Source organism: Chionomys nivalis, chromosome 2, assembly GCF_950005125.1.
Source record: "Chionomys nivalis chromosome 2, mChiNiv1.1, whole genome shotgun sequence".
Lineage (NCBI taxonomy): Eukaryota > Metazoa > Chordata > Mammalia > Rodentia > Cricetidae > Chionomys > Chionomys nivalis.
In genome coordinates, this window is record NC_080087.1 from 85,841,405 (window position 1) to 85,856,830 (window position 15,426).

Here is a 15,426-nt window from a genome sequence, read left to right on the forward strand (position 1 = left end):
CCAAACCTCTATCCGTGTCATATGAAAGGATGACAAGTAATCATATGTCATGACTCATCCAGTCTCAGAGCTCTTCACAAAGGATCAGCTTAGACATCCCATGTTCTGTAGTTTTTCTTTCGTTCCTTTGTTTTATGTTTGTAGCGCAGATCCTCAGGAGGTCTCGTCTGGTCAAATCTGATCTTTATTAACTTTGAGGAATCTGTAGCTTTTTTGTTTCCTCTCCCCTAAGGCAACACATTTTTTGAATTCCATTCTGAAGCCATGACATCTTTAAACCACCCAGGCTGGTTTAATTCAGCAGTCCTTTCCATAATCCAATGTCGCTCAGCAGCTGTTATTTCCTCACCAACATTCAAAATATTCAAAGTTAAAAAATGTCAAACAGGATCTAAACACCCTGTGTATTTCCTATCTTTTTTTTGTGTTTTTTTTTTGTTGTTGTTGTTTTGTTTTGTTTTTTTTTTTTTCGAGACAGGGTTTCTCTGTGGCTTTGGAGCCTGTCCTGGAACTAGCTCTGTAGACCAGGCTGGTCTCAAACTCACAGAGATCCGTCTGCCTCTGCCTCCCGAGTGCTGGGATTAAAGGCGTGCACCACCATCGCCCGGCCTAACTAGTTCTTATAACTTAAATTAACCCATATTTTTTAATCTACATTCCAGCATGTGGGTCATTACCTTATCTCCAAACTGCCCCTCCTGCTTCCTCCACATCTGAATGGTGACTCCCCCTTTCTTCTTCCCATAGCTCTCTCTGTTTCGAAGTCCTGCCTATATCTCCTGCTTAGCTATTGGCTGTTTAGCTTTTTATTAGACCATTCACAGTGACATCTTTACACAGTGTAATCAAATATCTCGCAACAGTTAAGTGCACTTGTTTCTCTTGCCGAGGACCAGGATTTGCTTCCCAGCACCTACATGGTTGCTCCCAACCATCTCTAACTCAAGCTCCAGGGGGTCTTCTGAGTGCTGAACCACCAGTGTACACCTCCACACTCAGCTCAACTGAGGCTTTTCAACTTCCCCTCAGAAGACCAGCAAAGGCCACCAGGAAGTGACTGGTCAGTGGCCACCTTCAAATCTGCATGTCTTTACCCTACAACCCAGTCTGAGAGGGGCATCAGAAGGCGGGAGTGTAATGCCACAGTTTGTTGCATCCCTGACCTGGTCGGTAATGACAAGTTAGGTAGACTGCGCAGAAATCGAGAAGCCGGCTTCATTTTTCTCAGGAGGAAAAAGTGTCCATCTATAAACCACCTGCACAAGTGGAGAGCTAGACAGTCGGATTACTTGGTTGGGTTGTTTATATTGGGATTTGCTGCTGCTGTTTTATATTTTAAAATGCTTTGTATTTAAAAAATATGACATTGACTAACCTCTAAGGCAGTATGTGGAGCCTAAGTAAGCAAGATGGCAGGCGGGAAGAAAACTGCGGGAGGTCCCGGAGGCTCCTTCATTCTTCCTTCCGCAATTCTCAGTTGTGTCAGAGTGCAGGGCTTGTTCCTAGTTTATTTCCACAGGTGAAGCACTGACCGCCTGCAACTCATACAGTCCAAAGAGCTGTCTGACTGATGGAGAGCTGGAGAGGTGTCTGTGGGGACGCCCTAGGGCTGAGAAACCCCGTCTCAACAAAGAGTTCTCAGCAGTCCCCCTTCTCCAGTGCTGCACGCTTGAGCTTCCGGGATCTGCAGTGGGCAGAACCTCTTCTTGGGTACTGTGCCACGCTTTCATTTTTGGACCTTAAATAACCATTTTAGAACTCCCTCCCCCCTTCTCTCCATCCCAGTACCTCCTCCTCTCTTCCCTTCATCCTTCCCTCTCCTCTCCCTCCTCCTCTTTCTTCCCGCCCACATACAAGTAGTTGTCTTACAGTATCTACAGGGGATTGGTTCCAGAACCTCTGTGGATGCTGAAATCTGAGGATGTGCAAGTCTTTCATATGCAATGGAATAATATTTGCATGTAAAGCATCCATGCGTTCCCAGATGCTTTAAACCATCTCTAAATAATTTGTGTCTCTAACACAATGCCTTGCTCATAACTGGTCCGTTGGACTGATTAGGGGAAAAAGATAAAAGTAGTACAGTGCTTACAAATACTTTCGGTATGGAGTAAGTTGAAGGGATGTACATGGAGTGAATACGGAAAATCCACTGTATATGTATTACATATGCATGTATACGTATGCATGAATGAGTTTGAATGGAATCTCACATTATCCCTCACGAGTTCTTGTTTGGAACTTTTGGTCTCCAGCTAGTTTGTGCCGGTTTTGAAGGTTGAGGAGTCTTTGTAAGGAGTGGGGGTGGGAGCTGACTGGCGAAAGTAGGTCACTGGGAGTGGGCCTTTGAATGCTCCCTGAGGCCCTGGTTCCTGCTTCTCCCTCTGCTTCCTGGTTTGTCTCCACACAACCCTATGGCCAGGGAGCGCTACTGCGCCAGATCTTGCCCGTCACAGGAAGCTGAGGCAGGGCGACCGGGTTTCTTTGATAGAAACTACACAGGAGAAAGGAATCCATGCTGTAGGCTGTCATGGACTCGCCTTGATACCTCTACCGTGTCTTTCTTTCTTGTTTCCTTTTCCACCATTTCTCAAGGTGGAGAACACCCCATAGTTCTATACCCAGCAACGGTAACTTTGTTTTCCTTTGAATAGAGCTTAAAGATTGTTTTCCTTCTTATTAATTTTTTTAGTGTGTGCACACGTGTGTGTGTGTGTGTGTGTGTGTTTGCACATGTACTGGGGAGTTGGAGGATGGTAGATCCCCTGGATTTGTTTTTACAGCTGTTGTGAGCCACCCAATGTGGGTGTTGACTCTCAAATGCGGGTTTCCCACCAGAGCTACACTCTCAACTACTGAATGCTCTCTCCAGCCCCCACTCTTCTTGATTACATTATCCATGGCGAGTCGGCATTAACTCTTGTTTCTATAATCCCTGTTACACAATGTGCCTTCAAAATACAGTTGGTTATAGTGTTTAGGGTGGTGACATGCTGTAAGTCCTTTTCTGAGGACTTATCTGTTCAGTGGTTTAGAAAAAATAGACTGATTTGTTGGGGACACATGTTAGTGGCAGAGCACTTGCCTAGCAAGTAAGAGGTTCTGGGTTCCATCTTTGGTGGGATATAAATAAAAACAAAAACCAGAATAGTTTAAAGATTTATTTTATTTTAGTTATGTATATGTGCATGCGTGTGTGTGTGTGTACAAGACTGAAGGTCCTGCCATTGACCAGAAGACAGCACCAGATCCCCTAAAGCTGGAGTTACAGGTGGTTGTGAGCCAACTAATGTGGGTGCTGAGAATCAAACTTAGGTCCTCCACCAGGGCAGCGATGTCCTTAACCACTGAGCCATCACCCTAACCTCATCAACTGGTTATATTAAGATGCATATGAAAATTAAAATAGGACTGGAGATGATGGCCCAGTGGTTAAGAGCCCTGCCAGCTTTTCCAGAGGACTTGGGTTCAATTCCCAGCACCCACACAGCAGCTCATAATTGTCTGTAACTCCAGTTCCCGGGGATATGACACCCTCATGCAGACATACGTGCAGGTAAAACACCAATGCACAGAAAATAAAAATAAATAAATCATTTAAAAAAGAAAGGAAAATGAAGCCAGGCATGATGGCACATACCCTTTTTGTTTGGTTGGTTTTGTTTCTGTTTTTTTGAGACAGGGTTTCTCTGTAGCTTTGGAGCCTGACCTGGAACTAGCTCTTGTAGACCAGGCTGGTCTCAAACTTACAGAGATTCGCCTGCCTCTGTCTCCTGAGTGCTGGGATTAAAGGCATGTACCTTTAATCCCAGCATCAAGAGGCAGAAGCAGGTGGATCTCTGAGTTCAAGCTCAGCCTGGTCTACATAGTGAGTTCCAGGATGACCAGGGCTATAAGGGCTACACAGAGAAACCTTGTCTGGTAAAATAAAGTAAAATAACAAAAAGATTTGAGGTTATGTTATTTAGACAATAAACTCACTTGCACATTAACCTTAATTTTAACATCTCCTTAGCATCTTCCAGCCATCTATCTCATCAAAGACTCTTGGTGGTTTTTTGGGTTTTGTTTGGTTGGTTGGTTGGCTTTGACTCTTGGTGTTTGTTCTGCTCTCAGGTTGCTAAGAGTCTTTGGACTGTGAGTGGAAACTTGCCATCAGCTCGGGGAAGATCTGAACTGATGAGAAAAACATCCCTCCCTTGCTTTTTTTCTGTATCCCCTGGACTCAAGCTATTCTCCTGCCTCAGTCTCCCAATACCTGGAACAACAAGCATATGCTACCATCTCTGTCTTCTTGTGAAAGCCCCTGGAAGAATGGGGGTGGGAACTCTAAGCCAGAAAGCTGCCCTCCTGGGGATAGTGTCCTCCTAGTGGCACTGCGGTGATGCTAAAGACTATGAACAGCCCTTGCCTCCCAGGACCACATGCCTGTCCTCACCCTTGCCCATCAAACTCTCTATGCGTTTGTTTCAGCCTCACCTGACCTCCACATCTCTAGTGCTGTAGCTCTCTGATCCTATGCCCTCCCTCCATGGACTGGAGGTGTGGGGGTGTTGTTGGTAGTGGTAGTGCTGGGGCTCAAACCCAGCACTGTATACATCTTAGGCAGAAGCTGTACTGCTCAGCCAACTCTTTTAGCCCCACACTGGGGGATTCTAGGCAGGGCTCTACCACTGAGCCACACCCCCAGCCCCTCACTGGGGGATTCTAGGCAGATGCTCTACCACTGAGCCACACCCCCAGCCCCTCACTGGGGGATTCTAGGCAGATGCTCTACCACTGAGCCACACCCCCAGCCCCTCACTGGGGGATTCTAGGCAGGGCTCTACCACTGAGCCACACCCCAGCCCCTCACTGGGGGATTCTAGGCAGGGGCTCTACCACTGAGCCATATCCCAGCCTCTCACTGGGGGATTCTAGGCAGGGGCTCTACCACTGAGCCACACCCCAGTCCCTCACTGGGGGATTCTAGGCAGAGGCTCTACCACTGAGCCACACCCCAGCCCCTCACTAGGGGATTCTAGGCAGGGGCTCTACCACTGAGCCACACCCCAGCCCCTCACTGGGGGATTCTAGGCAGGGGCTCTACCACTGAGCCACACCCCAGCCCCTCACTGGGGGATTCTAGGCAGGGGCTCTACCACTGAGCCACACCCCAGCCCCTCACTGGGGGATCTAGGCAAGGCTCTACCACTGAGTCACACCCCCACTCCCTTACTGAGGGATTTGAGGCAGGAACTCTAGTGGTAACCTATATCACAGGCCTTCTTTCTGCTTTTGATTTTGAGATAAGGACTCACTCGGTTGCTCAGGCTGTCCTTGAACTAACTCTGTAGTCCAGGCAGTCCAGGACTTGAGGTCCTCCTGCTTCAGTGTCCCAAGTAGATGGATGACAAGCCAGGTCCAACTTATGCTTGCTGTCTTCTCAGGGTTCTTACTCTCCCTCCTGAACATGTCAGGGGAGGCTTGGTTATGGTGCTGAGGGTGGAGCAGCACAGTGGGGTCGGTCCAGAGTAGAGCTTGCGGTCTAAGAAGATGGAGCACAGGGTAGGGGAGACTAGACCAGGGTGGCAGAGTGGGGAGGGGAGGAGCTAGTACCCAGGGTGCTGACTGAGTCTGTATCAGAGCCCAGAGGGTCAGGGAGGTGCCTGAGGCTCTTAGAGAAGGGGGGTGTGCAGCTATTTTGAGGACTCAGGAGTTGTGTTTCTCACAGGTTGCTGAGACACAACTAGGAAGGAAGGACAGTGGACTGGGCCGCAAGATGTCAGATTAGAATTGGAAGCACCATTAGAGTTCTGTCATTTCTTTTTTTTTGGTTTTTCGAGACAGGGTTTCTCTGTGGTTTTGGAGCCTGTCCTGAAACTAGCTCTTGTAGACCAGGCTGGTCTCGATAGAGTTCCGTCATTTTCTGTAAGGGTAAAAATGCAGTACGATGTTAATCTCAGAACTTGGGAGGCAGAGGCAGGCGGATCTCTGAGTTCTAGGCCAGCCTGGTCTATAGAGAGAGTTCCAGGACAGGCAGGACTGTCACACAGAAACCCTGTCCAAAACCAGAGCCGGGCGGTGGTGGCGCACGCCTTTAATCCCAGCACTCGGGAGGCAGAGGCAGGCAGATCTCTGTGAGTTTGAGACCAGCCTGATCTACAAGAGCTAGTTCCAGGACAGGCTCCAAAGCCAGAGAGAAACCCTGTCTCGAAAAACCAAAAAAACCAAAAAAAAAAAAAAAAGTCAAAACCAACATCAACAAAACCAGCAAGAAATCCGTTCAAAATCACAGCATATTTGTGAGACTGGTCAAGACAATACAAACTGAAATACAAATGGTACGTGCCAGGAAGCAGGGAGGTGGTCACAAGAGGGAACGGAACTGGAGAGGAGGCTCTGTCCATGGTTAAGGGCACATGCTGGTACAGATGACCCAAGTTTGTTCCCAGCACGCACATCAGGTGGCTCACAGTCCTCTATCACTCCAGCTCCAGGGAATCCAGTACCCTCTCTGACAATGGCAGGGATGAGACATACAAACTAAAAAATTAAATTACATCCTTTTAAAAAAAACAGAGTGGAGGCATGCCCAAAGGATGTCAAAGCAAAGCCAGGTGTGATAGCTACAGGGTTGGGGGATGCAGGATCAGAAGCAGCTCAAAGTCATCTTCATCTACAGAGTGAGTTCAAGGCTAGCCTAAGGTGCCTAAGACCTCTTCTTTAAAAAATGTTTTTAATCAAAAGAGGCATTATTACCAGCAATAATGGGGCAAGAGAAGCCTCAAAATAAATCATGAAAGAAGCAGATTATCCCCTATTGAAGTGAATAGACATTAATGAGTAGTAAGAGAAAATAACTGAATGAAAGAACAGAATATCAACAATAAACGAACCGATGGGAAATTTGATGAGCGGGGTCTTGACTTTGTTCCTAAGTAGCCACCCACCGTGTTCTTAGGACTCAGAGAGAGGAAGGGGGTCGCTTCTCGCAGGACTAGCCCAGCACACAGCATCTCAGTCTTGTCATCAAATCGGACACAGTGACTGCATTAGTCGGCTCTCTGTGACAGAAGACCTGGCATTGGCTACTCATGAAGACAACAGGGTTTACTTAGATCATCTCTTGGAATGCACCAGATGGCACGGTGTGTGCTGCGTCATCTTGTGGCACAGGTAATGTTCCTTTTGTCGCCGCCCTCTCCTGACTCCAGGATCTCATGATTGGTACCTAAACCCCTCCCAGAGCACGTCATGAGTGACCCCAGGGTCACTCACTAGTGACCGTGTCCCTCTCTTTCTCTCCATCTTTATGTGCATTGGTGTTTTGGTGTTCTGCCTGCATATATGTCTGTGTGAGGGAGTTGGATCCTCTGGAACCGGAGTTGTAGACAGGTGTGAGCTGCCATGTGAACTCAGGACCTCTGGGAGAGCAGCCAGTACTCTTGACTGCTGAGCCTCTCCCCAAACCCCTAGTCACCATCTCTTAAAGAGTCCATCCACCTCAGGACTGCAGCCCAGTGAGCCCTTGGGAGGGATCACAGTTAGACAACATCCAGCAGGAGACATCAGTTACAAGACACAGCTGGATATGGTGGCTCATACTAGAAATACTAGAAAGCTGAGGCAGGAAAATAGACACACGTTCAAGGCCTGTCTTGGTTATGTAGTGAGTTCTCAGTCTGCTTTGACGACAGAGATCCGGTTGTCTCAAAACACCACCACCATCATCAACAACAGAGGGGCAGCCTGGGGTACCTAGCAGGGGCCTATCTCCAAGTCAAACAAAACAACCCCCCCCCAAAATAACTCAAACCAGCTGGGCAGTGGCACACACCTTTAATCCCAGCACTTGGGAGGCAGAGGCAAGCAGATTTCTGAGTTCAAGGCCAACCTAGTCTACAGAGTGAGCTCCAGGACAGCCAGGGACACACAGAGAAATGCTGTCTCAAAAAAACAGAAAACCCAAATCAGGGCCTGGAGAGATGACTCAGTGGGTAAAGCACTCATGACTGAATTCAGTTCCCAGAACCCAGCTGAAAACCCAGACGCAGTGGCTGCCTCTAAAATCCAGCCCTCCCATGGAGAGACAGGACAGTCAGTGGGAAGTCTGTGGGCCAGCCTGCAGCATGTAGAATAACAGAAAACATCAACTATCTCAAAACAAAACGAGGGAGAAGGGTCGTCCCCTGACCTCCGCAGCTGTACCACGGTTCAGCCCATCTGCCTTCACACACACACTAAACATACGAACTAAAATGAATTCAGAATCACTCCTCACTAATTTGTATAACTTTTTTATGTTTTATGTTCCCATCAAAATAAAGATTAAAAATTTGTTAGAATAGTTCATCAGATTCTTTTTTTTTTTTTTTTTTTTTTGGGTTTTTTTTTTTTTTTTGGTTTTTCGAGACAGGGTTTCTCTGTAGCTTTGGAGCCTGTCCTGGAACTAGCTCTTGTAGACCAGGCTGGTCTCGAACTCACAGAGATCCACCTGCATCTGCCTCCCGAGTGCTGGGATTAAAGGCATGCACCATCACTGCCCGGCAGTTCATCAGATTCTTTGCCATCAATGTGGGCCATGTTTGTTTCCAGTCCTTTCCTGTCCTATCTACTTATTCCCCGCCTCACTGATGGTTCCTTCGGGGACGTTTTCCTTGGTCCTTCTGGGCTCCCCTGACATTTATTTGTTATTTATTTATTGCTGGGACAGCATCTCCTTGGAGCCCAGGCTGTCTGTGAACTTACTATGTAGCAGAGGATGGTCTTGAACTCCTGATTTTACCTCCTGAGTTCTGGGGTCACAAACTTGTATCGCTATATCTAGTTTTATAGGATGCTTGGGACAGAACCCAGAGCTGCATGCCTGTTACTCAAGCATTTTACCAACTGGACACCTTCCCTAATCCTCGCTGCCCTGACCCTCAGTACCCAGTGCCCAGAGTGTTTCCCTTTCCCTCCCCTCCTCTCCCTTCCCCTCCTTTCCCCTCTCCTTTCCTCTTCTCCCCTTCTCTCTCCTTCCCTCCCCTCTCCTCTCCCCCCCCCCCACTGCCAGCACTCATTCCTTTGATAACCTCATCAATCTTGGCTTAAAATGTCACTGATTTGCCAAAGAAGTTCCATCTTGTCTCCTGGCATCCTCCCTGGGTGTACACTGCTCCCCAGTTTTTTCACTCTTGTGTCTAACAGACATCTCAACCCAACATTTTCCCAACTGAGCCCAGGCTGCCCCATCTTGCTCTTCCCCCACAGTCCTCTCAGCCCAGGAAAAGGCAACTCCATCCTTGTTTTGCTCGAGTTGAAAACTTGAAGTCGCCATGGCCACCTCTGTGGTCCTCACATCTCACACCTGGACATGCTGGCTTCTTTCTCTAAAGTACATATCCAGACAGAAACTGCCTCTCACCACCTCTCCAGCCTCTACTCTCAGGAGCCAAAGGCCAAAGCTTAGCCAAGCCCTTGGATGCAAGTAGTTCATTTGAGATGTTTTCTAGGTACATGCTGGGAAATACAGGCAAAGCAGGGGAGCCAACACAAAGCATGTTTAAGTGAGGTACCGTGCGGGTCACTGGAACTTGAGTTCCCCACTGGGGCTGATCGTGAGATGCTGAGAACATGCCTCCCACTGTCAGATGCAAAAGGCAAGGCGATGTCTAGGCCTTTCGACCCTATCCTCACTCCACATTGGTTGAGGATAAATTGGCTGAGTACAAGTTCCAGGGACTTAAAGTCCCTCCCCTGCTCCAAGCTCAGGGTCTATCCCTCTTCAGTGATGTTCTGCCTAAACACACAAGGCTGAGTGACCACAAACCAAATCCTTCCCCTGCCCCCAAAAGCACGAACCCCAAAAAATCTTCTCTTCTTCAAGTTGTTCTCTCGCGTATTTTGGTCACAGAAACACAAGGCGTAACCAATGCAGCAGTCTCAGGTTCTTTGGATCTTTGTTTAAATGTTACCATTTCAGTAAGGCCTTCTTGGTAAAAGGAACCTGACTCCTTCCAGTAAGGACATTCTAAAGACACTTTAGTAAGGTCCTATTTGCAGGCTGGGGATATGGCTTAATGGGTAAAGGGCATGCAATGCAAGCATGAAGTTTTGAGTTCGAATCCCTTGGACCCACACAAAGTTTAGCGTGGTAGCATGTGTCTGCATCCTGGGTGTTCCTATGGCAAGATGAAAGGTGGAGATGGGAGACTCCCTGGAGGCTAGAGGACCGACTGGCCTGAGAACAAAGCAATGAACAATAAGGAGACCACATCTCATACAAGATGCAAAGACCAGTACACGAGGCTGTCTGTTGACCTCTGCGCACATGCCGCACTTGCACACATGAGCATAAACACGTATATATCACTACATGTACATCATATACACATACAATATAAAAATGCTTTTTAAAGGATATAGGAGGATTTGCAAAGGCACGGGCAGCCAGAGAGGTGTGTACAACCAGCCATAGTTCACACCTTCAGCCCCTAAGAGTGGAAGAAAGAGATGCGCTCTCAGCCCCAGCCCCACGGAAAAGCCTCCTGCTGGAGCTGAGGCCTTTGGAGGAGGGATGAGAGATGCTGACCTCATTGTCTTCTGCCCTCCAATCTCCCAAGTGTGCTGCTCAACAGCCTCAGCCAACGAGCAGCCAGAAGGCAAGGAAGCAAGAAGCCAGAGGGTAAGGAAGCCCCTTTACCCTGTTTGTGCTGTCAGCCTGCAGGCACAAGGCAGGAAGCGAGAGCCAGTGATGGATGTTCCCCCGACACACGCCAAAATAGTAATACACACACACACACACACACACACACACACACACACTCCTATCCACCTTCCTGCTTCATCTTTACCCCATAGCAGTTAGCATGATGGAGCCTATGGTTCACTTGACTTCTTTTGTTTAATTCCCATCTGGACTCACAAGGTGTAAATGCTGCAAGGTTGGGGATATTTTTGTTTGTTTGTCTTGTTTTCATTCACTATTGTATCCTAGGAGACCTAAATGAGGACTCTGAACTCAGCATATGCACAACTAAGATTTTTTTCCTCTTTTAAATATTTATTTATTTTAAAATTGACACGTATGTCTGCAGGGCCTATGTGCATCTATGTGCACCACATTCGTGTGGGTGCCCAGAGAAGCCAGAAGAGGATATTAGAGCCTATGGAATTAAAGTTACAGGTGGTTGTAGCTGATATGTGGGTACTGGGAACCGAACTCTGATCCTTTCCAAGAGTGGTATGTGCTCTTTACTGCTGAGCCTTCTCTCTAGCCCCTTAACATTATGGAATACTAGTTGAAGATGTGTTACATTCATGCTGTGGAATATTTGCTTAGTGGTGCAAAGATGTGTCACATTCTCTTACTCTGTATTTGTTTAACTCTGTAAAGCTGTGTTACTTTGCCTGTCTAAATCACCTGATTGGTGTAATAGAGAGCCAGAAGGCCAGGAGCTAGGCAGGCGAAAGAAACAGGCAGGGCTGCTAGGCAGAGAATAAAGAGGAGAGGAAAGAATCTAGGATCAAGAGTGAGGAGGGAGGAGGGAGAAAAGGAGAGGGGGATGCCAGGGGCCAGCCAGCCAGCCACAGTGTAAGAAGGAAAAGAAAGATATTTAGAATAAAGAAAGGTTAAAAAGCCCAGAGGCAAAATGTAGTTAAAGAGAAACAGGATAATATAAGTTAGAAAAGCTGGCTAGAAACAAGGCAAGCTAAGCCCAGGCATTCCGAAGTAAGAATATCTCTCTGTGTGTTTATTCGGAAGCTGGGTGGTGGGCCCCCAAAGAGTTTTTTTTTTAAAAAAGGCAACTACACCTTAACATTTCCACTGGGGGCTGGAAGAATAATTCAGTGGTTAAGGGTGCACAATAAATAATCTGAGTTTGGTTACCAACACCCATGTTAATGGGCTCACAACTGCCTGTAACTCCAGCTCTGGGGCAGCCAGTGCTATCTTCTGACCTCTGTGGGAACCGCATGTGACATATACAGACACACATAAATAAAAATAAATCTCAAAAAGGTTTTCTTGTCTTGCTTTCTTTTTCTTTTCAGTACTAGGGATGGAACCTAGAACCTTTCATGTAGTAGCCAAGCCCTCTACCACTGAGCCAAAATCCCAGCTACCACCACCACCACCATCATCATTGTCATCACCACTACCATTATTGTCACCACCACCACCATCACCACCACCATCATCATCACCACCACCATCACCACCATCACCACCATCAGCACCACCACCTTAGTCACCATCACCACCATCACCATCATCACACCATCATCACCACCAACACCACCACCAACATCATCATCACCACCACCAACAACAACCACCACCACCATCATCACCACCACCAATACCACCACCACCTTAGTCACCATCACCACCACCATCACCACCACCATCATCATCACCACCATCACCACCACCACCACAATCACCACCACCATCACTATTTTGTGATCCTGGGAAGGTACCTAGGACCTTGCATGTATAAGCACTCAACTGCTGAGCTACAAGCCCACAACTGAGATCTCTTGAGTAAAGTTACTACCCAGTTGTGATAAGCACAGGAATCCTCCTAAATATCCAAAGGCCCTCCACAGGTATCTGCATACAGGTAAGGCTATTTGGTACAGAACAATCAAGTTTCCAAATGGAATCAAGGTTGATCCATTGACCTTAGAGTAGGGATGTTAGCTTAGATTATCTGTACATCCAGTGTAATTACGGGAGTTCAGAGAAAGAGAGAACGAGAGAGATTGAAGGATACTGGGCTGCTGACATTGAGACAGGAGCAGGAAACCACAAGCCAAGGACTGCAGGCTGCCTCCAGGAGCTAGAAATAAGGGCTTCTGCCCTCGGGTCACTAGAGAGCTCAGCTCACAATCCTGAGTCCCGTTTCACACTCTGGCCTCTAGAAAAAAGACAAAAAACATATCATCTCGAGTTTACCACTGTTTTGTGCCACAGGGTTTGTGGCTGTCTGTCACAGGCGACACAGGAAAGCGATGTACTGGCTTTTGCAAAAGCAGGCTCTGGAGCTTGATGCAGTCATTTGAAAAATGACAATTATTTTGTGTGGGGTGCGTAGGTGGGTGAGTTTGTACAGGTGTCGTGGCGTACATAGAGAAGTCAGAGGACAACTTGCAGGAGTTGGTTCTCTTCTCCTACTGGATAGATGCTGGGGATTGAACTCAGGTTGTCAGAGTTAGCTGCAAGCACCTTTACCTGCTGAGCCATCTCACAGGCCCCCATTACACTGTTCCATATCCATCTGTCCTGAGTAAATGGGACTTTTTTTTCTGGCTTTGCTTTTGTTGTTTTATTTTGAGACAGAGTCATACTGTGTAGCTCAGACTGTTCTCGAACTCCCTCTGTAGTCTAGGCTAGCCTCAGACTCCCTCTGTAGCCCAGGCTAGCCTTAAACTTGTCCTCCTTCTACCCAGCCTCATCCTCTTGAGTTCTGGGATACAGGTGTGCCCCACCATGCCCAGCCAAATGAAGCTATTAAACGCTCTTTCCGCACGGGTGGGGAGAGGCTGGGTAGGTGTATAAACTGAATAAGCTGGCCATTCGTGTCATCCAGATGGCTCAGATCCTAGCCTCCAGCAGGGTCTCTTCTAGGCCACTGGCCATGTGCCTGCCTGGCTGATGCAGACACTAAATATACCTGAAGAGTGAACATTCCCCGGGCAACTACGAATTCATAATGTTTTGTCTCTCCTGTTTATAGGACATCAGGGACTCCCGCCCCCATTTTTGACTTTTGTAAATAAAACTGAGAATTTCTTTAAGTACAAAGGGATTTCTTTTTTAAAAAACAATTGGTCCTCTGCATCACAAACCCCACACCTAAGGCTCAAAGAAAATCGAAGAGAAAGGGAAGGCCTGACTGTAAGAGGCAGAGGCCCGGTAGGCCTGCTGCAAGACAGTGCCTTCTGGACACGACAGGGAAGCTGCACCCACAGGGACTCAGCAATATGGCTGTTCAAACAAGACCTGTGTCATGGCAGCCACTCCACAGGCTGATGGTGAAGAGGGAAATGTCACAGGCCCCATTCCGAGAGGAGGAGCTACAGGAGAGGAAAGGCTTCCGGGAGAGGAAGAACCCGCTTCCTCTAAGGATGAGCCGCCATAGGTTATGAAGCCCCAAATGGCGAGCCCCAAACCCTTGTAGGAACGGACTCAGTGGGTTGTGTGTATAGAAGTAACAGTAATGATTAAAGAAGAGGTCATGAGGTTGGAGAGATGGCTCAGTGGTCAAGAGCACAGCTGCTCTTCCAGAGGACCTAGGTTTGATTCCCAGCACCCACATTTTGGCTCACAACTGTCTGTAATTCCAGTCCCACAGGGGTTCACCATTTTTTTTCTGGCTTCCATGGACCCTGCACACACGTGACGCACATCCATGCAGGCAGAACATGATTGCACATAAAATAAGATTTAAAAAGACGAGGTAATGATTTTGAGTGTCGGGGGGAGACATGGGAGAAGTTGGAAAGGGAGATAGATGGAGGGTAGAAATGATGTAAATACCAAGTATAAAATCCTAAGAAAACAACAACAACAATAATAATAATAATAAAATAAGAATTGTCTTATAAGTCTTCAAAACAGACCAGGCAGGCTTCAAGGCCCTGGCAGCTTCTCAATGCAGAGAAGGTCAGCTCTCCACAGTTGGGCACCACCCAGTGGACGCGAACCTCCCACATAACTGCAAGGGGAGGGGCAGCTGGAAGGGGAGAGTGAAGGTAACTTAGACCTTAACCTAAAGGAGGCTGTGTCTGGAGGTGGCTTAATGAATTCCCCTCTCAGGCCTGACTTTCCACATGGTCCCTCAACCAGGGCATGGGAACTAGGGGAGGCTCACAGGAGGTGGGGGGGGGCGGCAAGAGAGTGAGGTGTCGCTCGAAACTTCTCCCTGATGTAAGATTAGTGCCAAGGCCAGTTCAGTGGCTCGGGGTGGTGCCCATCAGGATGAGCTATCCAAAACCACCCTCCTTCTGGTCCCCACCCAGGAGCCCTGCACCCCAGCAAGCTGCACACCCACGACCTGAGCATGGAGGTGGGGGCTTTCCCGAGCGTCTGGGGCGACGGGAGAGCCAAGGTGACAGAGGGAACAGGCAAGCCTTCTGCAAACCCGACCACTCTGGAGGTGCCTGCCTGTGCCCGCTCTACCCCGATCACAGCGGGTACCACTGAAACACCGCAGGACTAGAGCTTGCAAGGCCGAGCAGGGAGAGGGGTTGTGAAGGGAAGCCAGCAAGAGAACAAAGGAGGCTTTGCCTGAGAAGAGAGGGAGGCACCTTCCACTGAGGCCTCAGGGCCTAGGGAAGTGAGTCACTGGGCCTCCGGGTTGGACCCACCTCTGGGGGCTCCGTGGGACTGAAAATGCAGCCCAGCTGGCCAGGCACAGACCCTGGGGTGCGGCAGGGGTTGTCTTTGGAGTTTGT